General features: G+C 44.0%; 1 long non-coding RNA gene across 1 annotated transcript; it reads right to left on the bottom strand.

The window, feature by feature from the left end:
- Positions 1-662: 662 nt before the first annotated feature.
- Positions 663-6,120, bottom strand: LOC133265351 (uncharacterized). Its single transcript, XR_009741935.1, has 3 exons — positions 6,009-6,120; positions 5,760-5,923; positions 663-781 (listed from the first exon to the last, which is right to left on the bottom strand). It is a non-coding gene; the product is annotated as an uncharacterized LOC133265351 (long non-coding RNA).
- Positions 6,121-12,053: the final 5,933 nt, after the last annotated feature.

Raw genomic sequence — 12,053 nt, forward strand, 5'->3', positions numbered from 1 at the left:
GTGTCTATTCATGTATTAACTATGAGCTTAGAGAATTGAATTCCCATGTAAAAACTCATTAGGCACAAGATTTGAAGACACAAGACAAGAAATTCTAACCTCCAAGTTAGAAAACTGAATCACTGCTTGGTGGGGAGGTCATTTCGCTCCTAACAAATGGATGTTAATAATATGCTACTTGGAGATGATCCCTGCGTTTCCTGTTACATGGATTAGGCGTTACCTACATCTCTTACCACTGAGGTTTTAAGTTATGTTCAGGTTTTCTTTTCAGAATGGAAATGTAAAAATTACGTTGTACAGTGAGATGATGTTCAAGAACAACCAAAAAGGCCAGGTTAAGATCCCAGCATGTAAGTATTCTGCTGGAAGACTTCTTACCCTGACTCCCGTTGTTCAGCTCTGTATAGAGAATTATTACGAAATAAAGGATTTATCTTTGTGAATAGAAATGGGTGTCCTGTCAAAATGGCTCTTCCAGCTTTGCAGCAGTTTCCAGAGGAAACAGTGGTGTGGAATATGAATAGCAGTGATTTTAATAACAGCTATGGAATCATGGCTTTTCCCCTCCAAAAGGGAAGCTCTGAATTGGCTTTCTCAGTAAAAGCATTTGTTTGCAGTGCTTGGTGACAGGAGTGAAGCAGAGAACAGCTGATGGGGATGTGGGTTAGCATGAGGCGTCTGAATTCCAGGTGATCCATCAGAAAGGTGAGTTCGTGTACTGCACCTGAGTTCTGTTGCCACTCAGCTTCTGTATCCCCTTAATTTTCTGTGTTTGGAGCTGCAAAATCACATGAAGAGCACTTGTGAGACTCATCTTGCTGATGAGAATGCAAATCCTTGTTAAAAGCTTGACTGTTTCTTACTTTAAAACACTGTATTTTTACAAATGTAAGCTCTTTAACTTATGAACAATAGAAGTAGATCTGGTTTGAGTATTTCCTTGAGCCCTTGACATGACATTGTGTGTAATTACTGCCTGGATTTTGGTTTTGTGCAGCTGTAACTGTGGATTCTCATTATCAAATGAGAAAGCAGGGAATTGTTTTTATTTACACTTAGTTCTACTGTATAAGCCAGAGCAGCGATAGCCACCGGTCCTGTTGTCACTGCCCCACAACAACCAAGCTCCACTTGTGGAGTGTATAGTATGTCTGGGACGAAGGGATGGGAGATCCTGGAGCAGGCTGGGTATGTTCAGGTGCAGTGGGATGAACTTCCTGCAGTTGTTCCTAAAGCTTCATTTAATCGTCTTTAAATCTTGTAATGGTGCTGTGCAGGAGTGCTCCATGTGTATGTCCAGCCTGGCCTTGAACACTGCCAGGGATGGGGCAGCCACAGCTTCTCTGGGCACCCTGTGCCAGTGCCTCAGCACCCTCACAGGGAAGAGCTTCTGCCTAAGGGCTCATCTCAGTCTCCCCTCTGGCAGGTTAAAGCCATTCCCCCTTGTCCTGTCTCTACAAGTCCTTGTAAAAAATCCATCTCCATATTTTATTGCTGTGTGCTGTCCTGCAGGTGCTAAAGGAAAGAGCCTCCAACCTGGGATACTGCGTGTTGAATCTGGTTGTTGGATACGGTTGGTTTCTGGGCTGCAAGCGCACACTGCTGTGTTACGGTGAGGTTTACTGCAGCATTAGCAAGAGAATGGAATAGTATAAACACCCTCAGCATTAACAAGAGAAGGATTTTTGGCAGACTTTAGACTTTTTAACGGTTGAATTCAGACTTCTGTGTGTGCGTAAAGTGTACAATACAGAATCATAGAATCATAGGTTAGGGTTGGAAAGGACCTTAAGATCACGCAGTTCCAACCCCCCTGCCATGGGCAGGGACACCTCACACTAAACCAGGTCACCCAAGGCTCTGTCCAGCCTGGCCTTGAGCACTGCCAGGGGTGGAGCATTCACAACTTCCCTGGGCAACCCATTCCAGTGCCTCACCACCCTCACAGTAGAACTTCTTCCTTATATCAAATCTAAACTTCCCCTGTCTAAATTTTAACCTACTACCCTACTACACTACAGTCCCTAATGAAGAGTCCCTCCCCAGCATCCTTGTAGGCCCCCTTCGGGTACCGGAAGGCTGCTATGAGATCTAATAATACAGACTAAGAATATATCTGGGAATTGAAGTGGAGACTGTGGACTTGACAAGATTAGTAACCTGAAAAATTGCATCATGGAACACCTGAAGTTTATCTTTGAGGGTGTGGAGGGAATCGAGTGATGTGCAGTGTTGTGTGATGTGTCTAGACCATGGAGTGACTATAAAGGATGCTCCTGAAATGTCATTTGCCTGAGCAAATGGTTTCCTACGTTCAGTGCAGTGACTTTTTTAAACAGTATTTTTACAGCATTTAAATATAAATGTCAGAGGAAGAGAAATCCATGAGAGGTGAATGTGGGTTAGAGGGGAAGGAAGGTTTTCTAAATTCAGTCCCTTAACTGCAAGCTTTGAATGCTAATCCTGGCTTTGTGCAACAGTGGCTGCTAGCAGTTTTTCTTGCAGCTTTGCATGCAAGCTGATTGCTTCTCCTTAAACATCACCTTACTTTGCTCTGTTCCCTGTCCTTCCTCCCCTCTCCCCATATCTGGGCTGTAACTCTCCCTAAATCCTGTCTGTAAACTTGAAATAATGGCTTCTGTCCCTCGCATGCTGCAGAGAAGCGCTGCCTTCTGAAGGACCTCACCAGGTCACCTCGGTGGGGTGGGGTGAGATGCTGCACAGTGAAGGTCCTTGTGCTACCTTTGGACCTCTCCTGCCACATCTTTTTTGTGGGGAGAGGTTTGCTTTATGAAACACTGCCTGGGGAGCTTTGCCACAGCATCTGCTTTTCCAGTTTGGACAGGGAAGTAGCCTGAAATAGGAGGGAGCTGACAACAGCAGCCTGCTCAGTGCTGGCTTTTGTCCACTCTGGCTTCTGTATTGAGTTCTACAGGCATCTAATTTTCAGGAGCATCTCTGTGTAGCAGTGCTTCCAAAACAGTCGGAGGTAGTGTTGCAGAGAGTGGTACATGCACACAGCTCTCTCAGTGTGGAGAGAATGATTCTAAATGTCATGTCCACTGAAAATTAGTGTTTACCAGAACCCTTTAGCTCTGCTTAGTGCTGCTGCAAATTGCATCCCTGCCTGTTGAAACGGGTGTTTGGGTGCTGTGTAGCTGTAACATGGGGAGGTGACTGAATTCAGTCCCATTAGCCTTATGCTTTCTTATCAATCCCCTAGAATTTTTGATGTTGGAGATCTCTAGCTGACCACAGAAACCTTCCTTCCCCAAGTGTAGAACTCCATGTTGAAATGTTACCTCCTGAATCTCAGCGTGGGCAAGATTTACCTGTCCCCAGACAAGAGGTTTCCTGTACATGCTAGCAGCACGTGGGCCATCAGGATGGGTTTTAAAAGCAGTTGCTGGTGCCTGAACTACTGGAATTTCCAAATTTCACCAAAACTGGTGTCTGGAATTTCCATTGGGTGTTGGATTCTCAAGTCACAAAATACTCTGTACCACAAAGTGGTTCTAAGACTTCCTTTGTGCTTTTTGTGTCACAGGTTTGTACATCTGGTGCTATAATTCTGTCAGGCTTAGCTGGATGCTTCCATCATGCAGCAGCTCTAAGCCACAATCTGGAAAGTACTTTACCCACACTAGCCTGTAACTCACACCTTGAGTACAACACGCACCAGAGTGGGGTGCTTAGAACATTTGGTATAAGCTTGTAGGAGATGTGTATGTAATTCACAAGAGAGTAATTCTCAGCTCCTGATTTACACAGATAAGGCCATCGTGTTACACCACCAAGCCCTGGGTACATATGTATATACTAAATATAAGCACAGAGACCACAGTTAATAGGAGGAACAGGAAACAACCAAGGGTGGACTGTGATACTGAGATTATCTGATTTAGTCAGCATAGGAGTAGCTGACAGTCAAATGCAAGTAACGCTTGTGAAAACAGAAGGGGAATACAGAAAACTACTTTGCAATGTATGATCCGCCCCAGAAGCTGACAAAAAATGCTTTCTGTTGTGGGTTTTGCTTTATTTTAAGGCCAAAAGCTTTCTAGCTGTTACTTAATCTACTGGAAAGTAGTGAAGTTCTAGCAAATAAATGTCCAAGTGATTCTAATAGGTGTCTAGAAAAGCAAATCCTACAATGACTGTGGTTTTAGACTTGGACTTTAAAGGTTCTGTGGTAATTCATTCAGTGGGAATATAAACTCATGTCTAATGGCGGGCTCTGACTTAGACCAAAGCTGCTTTACTGACATTGTGCTGTCCTATGGAGACCCTGCTCCATCTAGAAAACTGCACCGACTTTCACAGGCCCTAAATTCCACTGAACACATTTCTGAAGTCCTTTGCTCAAAGGAATTTGAAACTCTTTTACCAAGTCTGCAAATTATAGCTATTTGACAACTTTGAGTTTGCAGTCTGACAGCTCACGTCATCAGTCGGAACACGATGAGCAGAGCAAGAGGCTGCATCGCTGGCTGATGACTTACAGGAATCTTGTACTAACAATCAACTAGAAAACGTTGGAAAGCTGTGGCAATCTGGAAACTGTTCATGACATCTGTTAAAGACGGGTGCTTTTATTCCTGTTGACTGGAGTGAGATGCAAGTGATATTTCATGGAAATGGAGTGGTTGTGTTCCAGAGTGGGAGCCAAAAGTCTTCCTCATGGACCCAGGTGAATTTCTATATAAATGACCATGCAACATTCCTAACACTTGAGCCAGGTGAGAAAGAAGTTACTCAACAGATTATTTCTCTCTGACTGCAGGAGATAATGAAGTGAAAATAGTTAGCCTGTGAACTTTGCAGGGAACAGAAGAGGAGATGAGAGGAACCTCATGGAGTCCTTGCTGTGGAGTGCTGTGACGTGCCCAGCGCTGTCTGCATGGGAAGCGAGCACATGCTTTATGGTTCAAAGCAACTCGGTGACAATGTAAAATGAAATGGACAGTGTTAGAGGAGTTGTCAGCTCAGAGGCACACGTGTGTCACTGATGTGTAAAAGGCCTTGAATGTGCAAGATGTGTATGTGTGACCCATCAAGTAGAAGAGCTGTGTCTCTCTACAAGAAAAGATTGTTTCCTAGATTAGTTTGTTACGCCCTGAGGCTGAAGTATATGGTTTGCTGCAGTGGAACAAAGTTTTCTCTGTGATATATTTCATAGGCAACATCTACTTGGTTTAATACACACCTGTCCTAAAGTGCTTATTACTGAGCCTTTTGTGGTTCTTTCCAAGGGTCCCATACCTTCTTGCCAATCTTGGGTAAGGTTGCAACAGAGCATCTCTGATCCTACCTGTGTGCCACCTTGAAGGTGCTCCCCTATGCAGACTGGGAAGTGATCTTTGTGAATGAGCCTGCAGCATATGATATGGTTTGATGTGGTGGTTGGGTTTGGAAAGTGTTAAAAATACTACTCTAAGGATTAGCTGAAATGTCTTAGAAGTCCACTAGAGTGGAGCCCAATGTGCTGCCAAGGTACAAGCACAATATAACAAACAGTAAACTGACATTCTCCTTGTGAGAACGGTGAGGCACTGGAACAGGTTACCAAAACAAGTAATGCTCCATCCCTGGCAGTGTTCAAAGACAAATTGAACAGAGCCTTAGGCAACATGGTCTAGAGTGAGGTGTCCCTGCCCACAGCAGAGGGGTTGGAACTAGATGATTCTATGATTTAACAATAACATACAAACTATAGTGAGTTAGAGAAAGGTTTGGTGTGAGCACGGTGTGGTTACCTCAACCCCGGCGTTTTCATCTGCCGAAACCATGCATGTTCTATGCATGGGAAGTGCATCTGTGACTCTCTTCAATGTGACTGACCTGTTGTGCCAGAGATGCCTCCAGTGCAAAGTCAACATCTGCAGTCAGGCTCATCGCTCATACACATCTTGACACTGTCCTTCGGAAGAGAAGCAGACACGCTGTAAGAAAATGATCACCGAACTGAGAATACATGCTTCTCCTATAAGAAGGATCTCTAAAACCTTCCCAATGTCTAGACTTCAGTCTAGATTAATGTCTGTAGATCTCAAAATCTTGGGGCAATCATCACAAAAGGCACTATAAAAAGGTTGGGAATTGAGACCTTGCAGTATGTCCCACAGATAATGGCCTGACTCCCCTGTGCCTCGTGAGGTTCAGTAACTTCACGCAGGCAATGCAATTACTGTACGAATGGAAAAAGAAATCGCATCTTTGCATGTGATAGCCTGCAGTTTGGGTGTGTCTTCTTGGCAATCTGGCAGGACTGCTGTGCTCCTCTTTGGAAGAAAAGCCTTACCTGATTCTGGCTGGAAACAGTAGATTGGAAGATGCTTATCTCTTTAAAAGTGGCCTTTCCGGGTGTCCTGTCAACGATGATGATCTGCAAAGTGATTACACTGGTTTCTGCAGCTTTCAATTGAACAGATAGAGAAATCTCATCACCTGAGACCTCCTAGGGCTTTAGTGTAAAGCTAAAATTCAGGCTGAGTTTAAACAGAGACCAAACTGAGAGGAGAGACAGGGCTGAAATACAGGTTATGCGATGCACTAGAGAATGAATTGAATGGTCCTGTACTGCCAGAGTGGACTAATAACTTAGTGTGGGGTTGTTTTCTTTTCTTTTTTTTTAGCTATTCTCATTCAAATTAGGGGCAAGAAGGAAGAAAATGTAGGCATAGAAGTGCTGTATTTCCTAGAAGGGGGATGTAGAGGATATAGTGAGACAGAGGAAGAGGTCATCTGCCACCATCTGAGGCAGATGAACGACACATCTGTCAATGTGTCTTCTGGAAGGTAAAAAAACCCACTATAAAATTCACTGAAAGACGATGAATTACAAATTATGTAAGAAAACAACTTATTGTGATCACTCACTGTAGGAAAATGTTCTTTGGTTTTAATTTAGTCTTAATTTGGGGGGTGATGGTGAGAGGTGCAGGAAGTACATTTCCCCTGCGCTTACCCTCGTGTTTCTTTGCGTTTCTGAAAGGGACCATTTTGCCTACAGAAAGAAACTAAATTGTGTTGCACAGGTGTAAAGCTTTCCTTTTATTAATATTTAAGTAAATGGGGGACTGTCACTGAACTGCAGTTTAGTATGGTTTTAATCAGCTGCTTCCCCATCCAACAAAGGCTATTCTGTCAGGCTATTAAAAAACCCCAAAGATTTATCCTTAAAATAAATTAATAAAACTCTCTACTGAAAAATGCTGAAACTCAATGGAATGTTTCCAGCAAAATCAAGCATTATTATGATTTTTTTTTAAAGTGTGTGTAAAATAATCCTGTCTTCCAAAAAGATGCTTGAAGTTGTTTGGATGGAGTTGGCATCTGCCAGATTAGAGTCACACATAAGATAACATGATTGACCATTTTTGGCATAGGATGGTCTAAATTGGCTCATCTGTTGGCTGTCAGTCTCTTCTGAATTAGCTCCAACTCTTTGTAGGCACGTTTCCATCTGGTTAAGTTTAGGACTCAAGCTGTTTATATATTTAAAAGAATATATATTTTGTACCAATAAGGGGTTCTGGAAAAAAGGGGTCTGCTGAAGGTCTTAATGCATTTTGAAATGATTTGGTTTTCTCTACTGGTCAAAATAACCTTCTAAAGAGTGAAGACCCTTGAAACATGCAAATAAATATAAAGAGATTAACTTTTTTATATGTACATATGTAAACATATGTATATATGCATGTATATAATTCTATAGTATGTTAGTCTTCTAAATTGGAAACCCAGTTTTTAAGTCTGCTAATATTTTAACTGCGTGCAATAGGAAAGTAGGCTGAAGACATGCTGTTACGTTCTCATTGAGCCTTTCTAAGCTTGGCCTTGCATTATTTTTCCTCTGAATATTAGCCATCTGGCACTGTGTGCTGCAGCATTTAGTGCCACAAATAATAATGAAAAATATGGTAATAGCTTGTGATACTTTAACATAAAAATATAAGACAGAGGGTGCAAAGCTTTAGGCAGATAATCTTAAAGCTGCCAAAGCGTGTTGTTCCCTCTGCCCTTGTTTTCCATAAATGATTCTTTGATTGGAGACAGCAGTGGTAATGGGAAAGTCAGTGGTTGATGCACATTAATGAAACTGTGTTTCTTGTAGTTAATGAACTACAGTCCTGAAGAAAAATGGGTAGGAAAATGACCAAGATTTATAGCTTTCTGTTCAGGTAGATGTGGGCAGAGCCAAGACACACAAGGAGAATGGATTTGACTTCAGATACACCGCAGAGGGCTCTGTCTCTTCCACATCAGCCAAGCCTCATAGAAATGCTTGAACTTTAACCAAAATAGCCTTTTCCTTCTGTCTCCCTGCATCAAAATATGCTGCCGAGACTCTTGCATATTCAGCAAAACTCTTGTTCTCACTGTAGTTAAGTTGCATAATTAGATGGGGCTAAAAGAGGTGAGAGCTCAACTTTGGTGATTCTGTGGGCTGGTGCAGAGGTGAACCGCAAGCCAACTAAGAGCTCACCAAGCTGTCAGTGCTTCAGGAAAATAGCTTAAGGATGTTTAGGTTCATTGAAAGTGAACGTTTTCATGAGCATTCCTTTTAGAGAGCCCTTTGGCTGGCAAAGATGAATTTACCTTTAGGTATTTCTCTAAGATTGAATTTATTTGTGAAGACTGACCAAGCGGCACTTGGGATGGCAAAACCTATGTGGCCATATCATGCTGCTGCCCTCTCTGCACTAACTCCAACCATTTTCATCACCTCTGCTCACTACTGGAGCATCCTCTATACTTGAAGCAAGAGCATAAAGCAGAAGGTGCTTCCAGGCATAAGGAGCTTAATGTTTCCTAAAGAAATTAAATCACGTACTAGAACACAACTCGTAACAACTCCATCAGCAATAAACAGGACTTAACTTTCTTCCATTCTCCTGCAGCCCACCCCAAACAGAGAACAACGTAATATGAGAGGTGGGAATGCTAAACAAAATCTGTGTTTTCACCTGTTAGCAGAGTCCTCTATCTTCATCCAAGAGTTTTTGATGCCCACCAGCTTGGCCAAAGCAGTAACTAGGTTTGGACTGTGGAGTATCCAGAAGCATCTTCTGCAGTTCGTTAGTCCAGTGCACATAGCAGAGGTGTCCACCCTCATCTGGTCACTAGATTTACTGCTGTGAGTGGATCTATAACGAATCCAGGGCAGGTCTGAGTTTTTCCAGAGATGTGCTGGACCAAGGATTGATGCTTGAGCAGTAGATGGGGTGCACAGGCTGCGTTGGGCTCACTGCACAACTCCAGAGCTCTGTACAGAAATGCAGGAACCTTCAACCAAGGGAGTGAACACCATCTATGGTGGTGGGACATTTAAAACCCAGCTGGAGAGGGTGCTGCGCCATCTAGTCTAGGTCATGCTTTGCCAAGGAAGGTTGTACCAGATGATCCTTGAGGTCCCTTTCACCTTGGTAGTCTATGATCTATCTGCTCTGTTTCATACTCATCCTTCTGACTTGATGGGACACAGGATGCAGGGGTGCGAAAGGGGCTCTGGGACCCTGATGGTGATACAGCACCAGGAGTTTCAGCTTGAAGGCTATCAGGAGCCAAACAGCTCTGCTGCTGCAGTTGGCTGTGCTGTCTCAGAAGCTGTTGTTCAGCAGACCAGCCCCTCTTCCCTTCACCTCAGTTCTCCATTCTAACATACCCTGATCCTTTTGCTGTCTCCAGGTTTTGTTCTAACCTGTGCTCTGTCTCACTGCAACCACACCAGACCATTCTGGAGCCTTTTGTTGTTGTTGCTGGTTGGTTTTCATTGGTTTTTGCTTGTTCCTTTTTTCCCTTCCCCCCTGCTAATGCAGTAGGCTCCCCTGAAGTGGCCAAGGTTGTTAGTCCTGCCAAGGAAATGAGAGAACACAGAGCCTTCTGTCCGCAAAGCATTTGTCTTGGCCAAGGGACAAATATAAGCTTTTATTTCCTCCTGTTCAGAAGCCACCAATAATGAGGTGTTTGGCTGTGGAAATGTGGTAAGACATTTAATGCACAATTTAAACAAAGATTTACAATTTAAAGTTGAAATGTTGGGAGGAAGGTGAAGGGAAATTAAGAAATAGATGGGGACTTATGGGGGCATCAGAGCCTATCAGTAGCACAACTTGAATGTTGTATTGAGTCATGGAAGCCTCAGAGGCTACTAACCTACTGGAGCTTTCTGACTTGAATGAGGTTTTTAGCCTTGTGAAGGAGTTACAGGGGAGAGTTGGGGCTTTTTTGAGGTGGAGGGGATTGACCAGTGGAACAAGAGGCATATCAAGGAATGGAGCAGCCTGCGAATCTGCTGTGGGACCCTCCTTACCTCCTGCCTTCTATAGCTTGGTCAGGCACGTTGGAAATTTGTCTTGCCCAGAGAGGTCACTGACAGCTTTGAGTTTTTACATCACCCATCAGGGCAAAGAGAAGGTACAGACTAGACAGCAGCACTGTTTTTCCAGCTCCTCTCAGCATGCTGGAAGGGGGACACAAAGAGACAGGAGTGTTGTGGGAGCCTTTCTGCAATCAGTGGGGTTCATAATGAACAACTGTCTTGGGAAGAGGTTTGATGTTTTTCTGACAAAGCTCTAAGGCTTGCCAGGTGTGACAGGCAGGGAAGGAGAAATTCAGTATATGACAGTTTGATGATTCCAGCTCTGTTTCTTCTTCAGGAATTGCTTCAGCCTCAATAAGAATAAAATGCTGTTTGCAGGCTCAGCATTATTTCCTGCAGCATACAGCCAGTTCTGAATTGCACATCTGGACCTGGGGAGGAAGGAAGGAGGAGGGAGGGTGAGTCCCTCACCCACCTAAATCAAAGCTCCCCCTGCATGGGGTGCCTCCTGTTCTGCCAGCAGTCTGCGTTACACTGTTCATGTTCAAAAGCTGGTCCTGAAAGTCTGATGAAGTGCAGGGAGAAATTCTCTCCAGCTTTTTGTGGTGGGGTGGGACAGGAGGGTGAAGTCTCCTGGTACTCTGCTGCCTTTTGCTCCAGCTTTTTTAAAGTTCATAACATCTGTGCAGCTTCCTGCTTGAACTGGGTTTTACAGGCTTGCTCAGGAGCATAGGATTTGAGATCTTTGAAAATCACATTCATGTTGTGCTTGGGCCACAGGCAAACCAGAATCTTCTGTGAACCTCTGCCTTTCTCTCCAGTACTGTTTAGCAGAGGGGCTGCATACGGCAGAAACCACAGAATGTTTGGGTTGTAAGGGACCTTAAAGCTCATCCAGTTCCAGCCCCCTGTCACAGGCAGGGACACCTTCCACTAGAGCAGGCTGCTCCAAGTCCCATCCAACCTGGCCTTGGACACTGGGGCCCCAGGGATGGGGCATGAGTGAGTAGTGCCAAATTAAGGATTTAACCTTCAGGAAAATTAGGCATCAGAATAAGAAGGAACAATCAGGAAATAGGTGCTTGGAGAACTGCAGAGCACCATGGCATTGGCCTATTGCCATAACTCAGGTTCTGCTACTTTAGACTCTGACTCCTCCTTCCACATGTGTCTGGGCACACAGATTTTGTGTGGAGGCAGCCGGGAGGATGGGACAGATGTAAATGTCTGATGTGGTCTGTCTCACAGGTTGTAGTGACTGATGCCACTGCCTTAGGGAGGTCAGGGGAGCAGAGGGTGTGCGGCAGGGCAGAGCGAGGCATCGCGGCTGCTCCTCGTTCTGGGGCTTGTTGATCTCACCTTGCTCTCACACCTGTGAGTCTCTTCATTTGACAGCCTGGAAAATCACTACCCAGGTGAGGTGTGGAGCTGCACTTCCATCATGTCAGTGCACTTCTTGCATCTGTTTGTAGCAGTACATAAAAAGATCACAGTGCACAGACTGTTAATTTTTCAGATTGCCCAAGATGCTGTGCAGGATTTTATGCTGCTGATTGATTAATATTGTGGTAGTTCTGTAACTGAAGTGCCTTAAATGGGTAGCGTGTGGATTATATTCTACCACAGCTACAAAGATAATCTTTGAACTTTGTATTCTCTTTGAAAGACAGCATTTAAATACTTGGGTTGTCTTCTAAACTGGATCCAGGTGCAGTGCTTATTTAAT

This window comes from Pezoporus flaviventris, unplaced genomic scaffold (genome assembly GCF_033815535.1).
Source record: "Pezoporus flaviventris isolate CSIRO_AGI_PZ_B2104156 unplaced genomic scaffold, CSIRO_AGI_Pfla_v1 ptg000005l, whole genome shotgun sequence".
Lineage (NCBI taxonomy): Eukaryota > Metazoa > Chordata > Aves > Psittaciformes > Psittacidae > Pezoporus > Pezoporus flaviventris.